Source organism: Porites lutea, chromosome 8 (genome assembly GCF_958299795.1).
Source record: "Porites lutea chromosome 8, jaPorLute2.1, whole genome shotgun sequence".
NCBI lineage: Eukaryota > Metazoa > Cnidaria > Anthozoa > Scleractinia > Poritidae > Porites > Porites lutea.
In genome coordinates, this window is record NC_133208.1 from 24324380 (window position 1) to 24331973 (window position 7594).

Below are 7594 nucleotides of genomic sequence, written 5' to 3' on the forward strand. Positions count from 1 at the left end.
CAACACGTGCCCATGGTAAGAAAAGGTCTTCTCCGCCTGGCCAGGGTTGCTCGAAGCATGGTTAGTGCTAACCAGCGTTAAATACCATGGAAACCTATACATTTTGATACCTCTTAACCAACGGTTAGCGCTAACCAGGCTTCGAGCAACCGGCCCCTGTATTTTAAAAACACTGGCTGAACTTTTGCGTCTGAAGTCAGTTTGAAATCAAAATCGTAATAGTGCGGGGCGATACTGACATAAACACAACATATTTGATATGAATTTAAAACAAAAGTAAACGTGAGCCTGCGATCAATTGAAAACGAGAAAATTGTCAGCGGATAACTTCAAAAAAATACTCGACCTCGATGGGTCGACACCTGAGCCCGCGATTCGGTCAGGTGATAATGGTCAGCGGATACCCTGTTTTGACAGTTGTCAGTTGATGACAACATTGATGTGCAATCAGCTTTCTCCTGGGCTCCCAAAGTAGCTAGAAAGTGTGAGAGTAAACATTGGTTGTCCTGTGGTGCGGACGGACGGTCGGTCGGTCGGTCACGTGATTACCAAATTTTCTGGGAAGGGTAGATTTTCTTAGCTATGGGGCTCCGCCCACGCGCGCGTGGAGCTCCGCTATTAATAAAGGGAATCCACTGTTTGCGAGGGAATCCAAAGGGAATCCACCAACGGGGCTCATCTTTGACCCTCAATGACTACTAGCACTATCAACTGCTATGTTATGAAAATCCCATGAAAATGTTATGAAAAACCCAGGAAAGCATTTTTCAGGGCCCTGAATACAGATATTTCATTTTCATGGCCTATCTTTCCGGCCACGAATTTTCTGTGAAAAGTTGATAATGGGTGTCATGGCTCATGAAATTGCCATGAAATATCTGGCACTAGGGTTCATGAGCCATGAAAAGTTGATGTGTTATAGATTCCATGGGCCATGAAAATTACACTCAGAGATTTCAGGGGTCGTGAAAAATGAGAAATGACAATTTTGATTTCATGGGTCATGAATATACCATTAAATATGTGCCATGTTGGGCCATGAAACCACATACATTGATTTCATGGGCCATGAAAATTCTGAGAAATCAGTTCCCTGGATAGAATCACATCCCAAAATATATAAAATACTGTATAACATTAAGTGACTGCAACGTTAAACCTCAGAATCTTTGGCCATGTTGTACCATGAAGGACACCCTTTGCTTTTAACGCTTTACAACTGCTATTTTTCACAAAGAATGACACATTGTCAGTTTCCACATATAACTAACAAAAAATCTACAAAAGCAGTCATATATGAGCTTCATAGACCAACGAAGCCTCTTGATTACAGACATTGACTACAATAAAGTCAGCACCAGTGTCTGTAATAGTGACCAGTGATCACCTTAACAAAACTCTGTGGGCTCAATTAAACTGTCTTTGAAGTTACAATCTTAAAAATTGCCTTGATGGTGTCTAGTGAAATACGATGATATTATGGTTCTACAGACAATTATCAATGTATCAACTTAAACATTATAGCATCACACTTAACTTGAACATGAATATAATAAATTGTTCCTAAATTTGACACCAGACCAGGGGGGGCCCACGACTTAGCGAAATTTCGTGTACCTATGATCCACCGATTTATGACATCACATCCGGTTGCAGAGTTGATGCTCTGTTTTCGCGCGAAGCACCAAGATGGACGCCCGATGCCATTTGGTTTTCTCGTTATTTTTACCCACAGGTTAACGGAATTATGTATCTTGAATGCCGAGAATGTTGAGAAGGTATCTAGCCGGCCATTGAAGCAAATGTCATGACCAAACAAAGAAGATTTAGTATTGTTTTAACGATAAATATCATGCAGCTGCGGGGAATATCATGGCGAGTCTTGCGATGTTTCAGAACGAGTGTCGTTAACGTTTTGTGGCTGTTGCGGCCTCTGATTTAGAGAAGTCATCAATCAAAATATAATTTCCTGAGCGGAATAGAATGGGGAAAACGTCTATGGCCACATTTTAAAGTGTTCACCGCTGGAAGGCTGTATCACGCCCCGTAAAGTTGCAGAAACTTCCACTCAACTGCACGGTTTTGAGGAATGTCATGGCGAGTCTTTCGCTGTTTGTAATCGAGCGTCACTCAAGAGTTTGGCTTTCGCGGCTTCTGATTCATCGAAGTCATCAATCAAAATTGCCTATCCTGAGCGAAATACCGTGGGGAAAAAGCTTATGATCACAGTTAAAAGTGTTAACAGCTGGAAGGCTTTGCCACTCGACGTAAAGTTTTTGCAGGGGCTCGGTCTTCTGCTGTTCGAACACCCTCTGGCATGGTGTCGCATAGTTAAGGTTAGTAGGTTTGCTGATCCAGTATTGTTTTTTTTAGTGCACGTGAGAGAATTACAAGGAACGTAGAGTAAAGAAATATTAGAGTTATTCAATGTTAGAGCGTGAGCTTTTGTTAAGAGAATTAGGTATAAGAATTTTTTAAATGGTTGATGAAAGAGGAATTCTTAAAGAACAGGTGGTACTATTAGGAAAGGGCAGTAAAACATCCTAAAGAGCTACCCTTTTTCTCACAGCACTTTCTACTGGATCTCTAAAACTGTATTTTATTGGGTAAGAAACACATAAAAAAGAAAAAATGTGACAGAGAATAGGCCGTTTGCTTTGGGAGGTGGTGCCCCATTTTTCAACCACTATGAAGGAAGGCAGACGTGCGATTCTGAGCTCGCGAGTTATTGGACTTGTACTTATTTTGTGTCTTGTTCATACCTTGAGGAAAGATAAACAAAATTATTCTTTTACCAGCGAGTACTTTGGTCTATGTTTCCCGCATTCCTCGTCGGTTAAAGAGGTAAACTGGGATACGAGACACTGTACAAAATGGCGGACACACGTGCATGTCACTATCAGTATGAGAGTGAAACGAGCAAGCGCTACTACAGCCTACTACGCCAACTCAACTTCTACCTTTAGACCTGTTATACAACTGCTACATGATGTGGAACTTAACCCTGGACCTGCAAACTGCTCTAGTGGAGACAAGTCAGAAAAGTCAAATGGCAATGTTAAAATCGCACATCTTAATGTTCGCTCGCTCAAATGCCGTGAGCATTTCGTTCTTGTAAAGAATGCGGTACTGGAAAATAAGTTTGATATATTTACCGTATCCGAAACATGGCTCAACAGTTCAGTTACGGATTTGGAGATAGAAATCCCTGGCTATGTTATCTACCGAATCGACCGACAGGCGAGGGTTGGCGGTGGAGTATGTGCTTATGTCTCACGAAATTACAGGACGGAGTACTTGAGTGACATTTCTCTTATCACGGCCTCTGGCTTCCATCAACTGTGGCTAAAAATCCACGTCAGAAACATGAAGTCCTTCCTTGTCTGTACAACCTATAGACCACCGGACACTTCTTTATCTTGTTTCGATTCAGATCTTACAGAGAACTTTATTTATGCCTCGTCGTTTAATGTTCCAATTTATCTATTAGGTGATTTGAACTGCAGACTTGAGAATAGCGACGATCCTGGAGCTAAAGCCCTTGTTAACTTTTGCCGTTCCTATAACTTGTCAATATTGATCAACACACCAACACGAGTTACTGAGACTTCGAAATCGATTTTAGATGTTATCCTTGCATCGGATACAAGACAAGTCCAAACGGCTACAGTTATGGAAAGCTCGATCAGCGACCATGAGCTAATTTATGTCACCTTAAGATTGAAGAAGGCGCGCTCCAAACCCATTTATATTACTACCAGAAGTTTTAAACACTACTGTCCTATTGATTTCAACAACGACGTATCATTGGCACCGTGGTCCATAGTCGATGTTTTCGACGATGTCGAGGATAAAATTTATGCATTTGATTCGCTGTTTACTGAGATACTCGACCGTCATGCTCCAGTTAAAACCTTTAAAGCACGCTGTAAGCCAAACCCATGCGTAACCGACAACATCCGCGGATTGATGAAGACCAGGGATGATTGGCGTAAAAAAGCAAAGAAAACAAATGACCCGCTATCCTGGACTGCCTACAGATATTTCAGACAGGAAGTAAAGAGGGAAATTAGAATTGCTGAACGAGAATTTGTTGCTGAACAAATCCAAAGGAACCCAAATAACACCAATAATATCTGGAAAGCAATCCGCCAGTGTGTCCCCAATAAATCTACATCTCAGCGAACATTTAGTAAGAGCGTCAAATCTGTTGCAGACGAATTTAACCAGTTCTTCGTATCTGTTGGTCAGAGCACTGTTGACAAAATTACGTCCCTGGCTAATGAATGCAACTTAACACTTAATCAGAATTATTTCGTGCCGAGACAATACGCTTCCTCTGACCAGTTCACACTTAGTACCGTTGATTATAAACAAGTAGAGCGTATAATAGCAGCGATGCCTTCAAACAAGGCCCCCGGGATAGATAAAATTCCGATCCGTGTCATCAAAGACTGTCTTAATCCAATTGTTCACCCAATAACGTCTATCGTTAATGCATCCTTTCAAAACTGTGTTTTTCCATCAAAATGGAAAACAGCCGAGGTTACACCCATCCTAAAGGAGGGCGACCATGAACAGGCAAACAACAATAGACCCATCTCACTTCTACCAGTTTTATCGAAGGTTTGCGAAAGGGTAGTACATAATCAACTCACCTCGTATCTGCAATCAAATGACACCCTATCAAAGAGTCAAAGCGGTAACAAGAGATGGCACTCTTGTGAAACATCTGTCATTGAAACAACAGACACAATTCTTAACGCCATCGATAAAAAGAAGTTAACGGCAGTTGTACTATTAGATATGAGCAAAGCCTTTGATAGTGTCAATCATGACACGTTAATTTTAAAATTGCAAGATGTCGGAATTTCCAGTGACACTCTCCAATGGTTTCGTAGTTACCTAAGCAACAGGTCACAAGTAGTACGAATCTATTCAACGCTATCTGAGCCTTTGTCTGTGACCAGTGGCGTTCCTCAAGGAAGCATCTTGGGCCCACTTCTTTTTAGCATATATACGAACGATCTTCCATTGATCCCACAGAAATGCAGCACCCAGAGTTATGTAGATGATACGAAACTCATTACTTCCTTCGAGCTTAAAGCCAACCTGGATGCAATTGCTGATTTGGAAGACGACCTGTTTAAAATAGGGGAATGGTGTTCCAACAATCAATTGTTACTAAACCCTGGCAAAACCAAGTTGATGATATTTGGCAGCAGGCAGATGCGTGCAAAATTCCAATTTCGTTACCTTTCCTTTATGGGTAAGGACATTGTCCCTACAGACACCGCCAAAGACCTTGGTGTGACTTTGGATTCTAATTTAACTTACGATGAACATATAATTAAAACCGCTTCCTCGTGCATGTCCCGCCTTGGCCAGATAAACCGTGTCAAGCATGTCTTCGACAAACGTACACTTTTGATGATTATTAATTCCTTAGTTTTTAGCAGGTTATTTTATTGCTCCAATGTTTGGTCAAATACCTCAAAATGTAATGTCAACAAGTTACAGGCAGTGCAGAACTTCGCATGCCGCATTGTTAGCGGCGCGCGTAAATTTGACCATGTTACACCAATTCGCAAGGAGCTAAATTGGCTTTCAGTTCCCAGTCAGCTTTATTACCGGAACGCTACAATGGCTTTTAAATGTATGACCGGTCAAGCCCCTGAATACCTTACATCAAAATTCATAAAGCGAGCAGAGGTTAGCCGACGTAGCACCAGAAATTCACAGCTTTTACAAATTCCCTTTTTTAGAACAGCTGCCGGTCAGAGAACATTTTTCTATAGAACTGTGAACTTATGGAACTCCCTAGACAATTCCTTTAAACTGTGTAACTCGATTGATGTTTTTAAAACTCGTTTACGTACTAAATTACTTAAAGAATTGTAATTTTATATATATTTTAAAACATTTCTTAATTGTAAATAGGATCATGTATTGTCTTTGAAAAGCCCCTTGGGAAAGTCAATAAAGTATGTATGTATGTATGAAAAAAAAAAAAAAAAAAGAAAAAAGAGAGGTGGAGATATTAAGAGGGGCTACAGCCAGGAAGGACAATATCATAACCAAAACAATAATCTTGCTGATCAATTATTATTACTAGTAGTCTTTTTTTAGTACGATAGTATACCAGAAAGATACCACATGCCTGCAATTGCTGTGATCGTAATTTATTGTTTTAGAGGGAGGCATGCAAGGTTTTTGCTAAGGGGATTTCAGGGGTGGTAACAGCACACCTCCAGACAGACTGCATGGTTGCTTATGGGGGATTGTGAAACTTAATGACAGCAAACTTAATTTGCACAGATAAGCAAAATTACATTGCCAGTTATTTCTCTCTGTGTAGTAGGGGATAGACAGTTCAATTACGTGTGAAGGACTGAAGTATATTTTTTTGCCAATTTTCCCTTGCTGAGCCTTAAAATCTATATTGTAAGACAGTTGTGCATAAGGGATATTTGCATTGTTTGATTCTAGGATCTTTAAAAGTTGTAAGGAGAGAGGGTCTTCATGGCCAAAACAAACAAAAAGTATGTTATATGAAACTTGAATGAAATTTCTACCTGGTAGGGAGTTGTTGGGAGAAAACGGCCTTCCTGGAAAAAGAAAGGATATTTTTTGTTCTGTAACATGAAACTTTCATCTTAAGACTTGCACTTTTTGTTACTAGAAACAATACATGTAAGCAATGGAACCAAAATTTGAAGGATACTGCAATAATTCACTTCAGTAGAATGGTTTTTCTGTTTCCTAGTAACAATGTTTTTACTCAGTAACTTTTTAATAAGGTTGACAGTGGTCTTCTTTTAGTACAATATCTATGTTGAATGGCATGCCTGAAGGGGGAGGGGTATGTACCTGTAGCTGGTGGGGCAAAAGGGAGTATCCAACAGAGAGATCAAACCTTTTTAGGAGAAACAGTCACCCAGTGCAGCTTTGAGTGAACCAGTGATCATTTTTTTTTTCTTTTGGCCATACATGGATGGTATATTTATTTTTTTCTTTATACTTCAATTTAAATTTTTCCTGTTTTTTGGGGTATGAAAAATGTATGATAATGAGTATGACACAAAGGAAAGTAAAATTATCCAGGGATAAAATTGAACCACAATAATAACGATATACAGCTGTGTATAAATTATTAGTATGTATACAACAGTTTTTCTTCTAATGTTAAAGGAAATACTGAACTTTTATCCACCTACTTTATTTGATTGATCAATGATATTATTATTGTTCTAAAAAGAGAAACATCAAAATATTGTCAATAGATTACATGTATGAATTTTAGAAACATGCAAACCAGCCCTGAGACATTCAAGCTGTATTGATTTCCTTTTTCCCAAAAAATATCCACATTCCTTTTTATTGACTAACGTCTTTTGATCCTGTATTTGGCTCAAAATCTTAATGCTTAGATTCACAATGCATTCTTGATTCTTTTCCAGTATCTACTGAAAAATACAGTCTAGGTATGTTGTAAATACCATCTCTTCTTATTTGTATTCTTGACAACAGGCTTTCAATGCAATGTTCCGAGTTGTTTTAACACACAATCCCCCAGCAAGTGAAGGTCTAGGAA

The 7594-nt window shown here is 39.5% G+C and overlaps 1 protein-coding gene and 1 long non-coding RNA gene across 2 annotated transcripts in view; one reads left to right on the top strand and one right to left on the bottom strand.

The window, feature by feature from the left end:
* The window catches only part of LOC140945377 (substance-K receptor-like), a 38490-nt gene that overhangs the window by 19593 nt on the left and 11303 nt on the right, over positions 1–7594 (bottom strand). The gene's annotated exons all lie outside the window — the stretch shown is intronic.
* Positions 1586–7594, top strand: part of LOC140946069 (uncharacterized) — a 6719-nt gene continuing 710 nt past the window's right edge. The window contains exon 1 of the long non-coding RNA XR_012166801.1: positions 1586–2336. This is a non-coding gene — a long non-coding RNA (uncharacterized lncRNA). The remainder of the gene's footprint in view (positions 2337–7594) is intronic.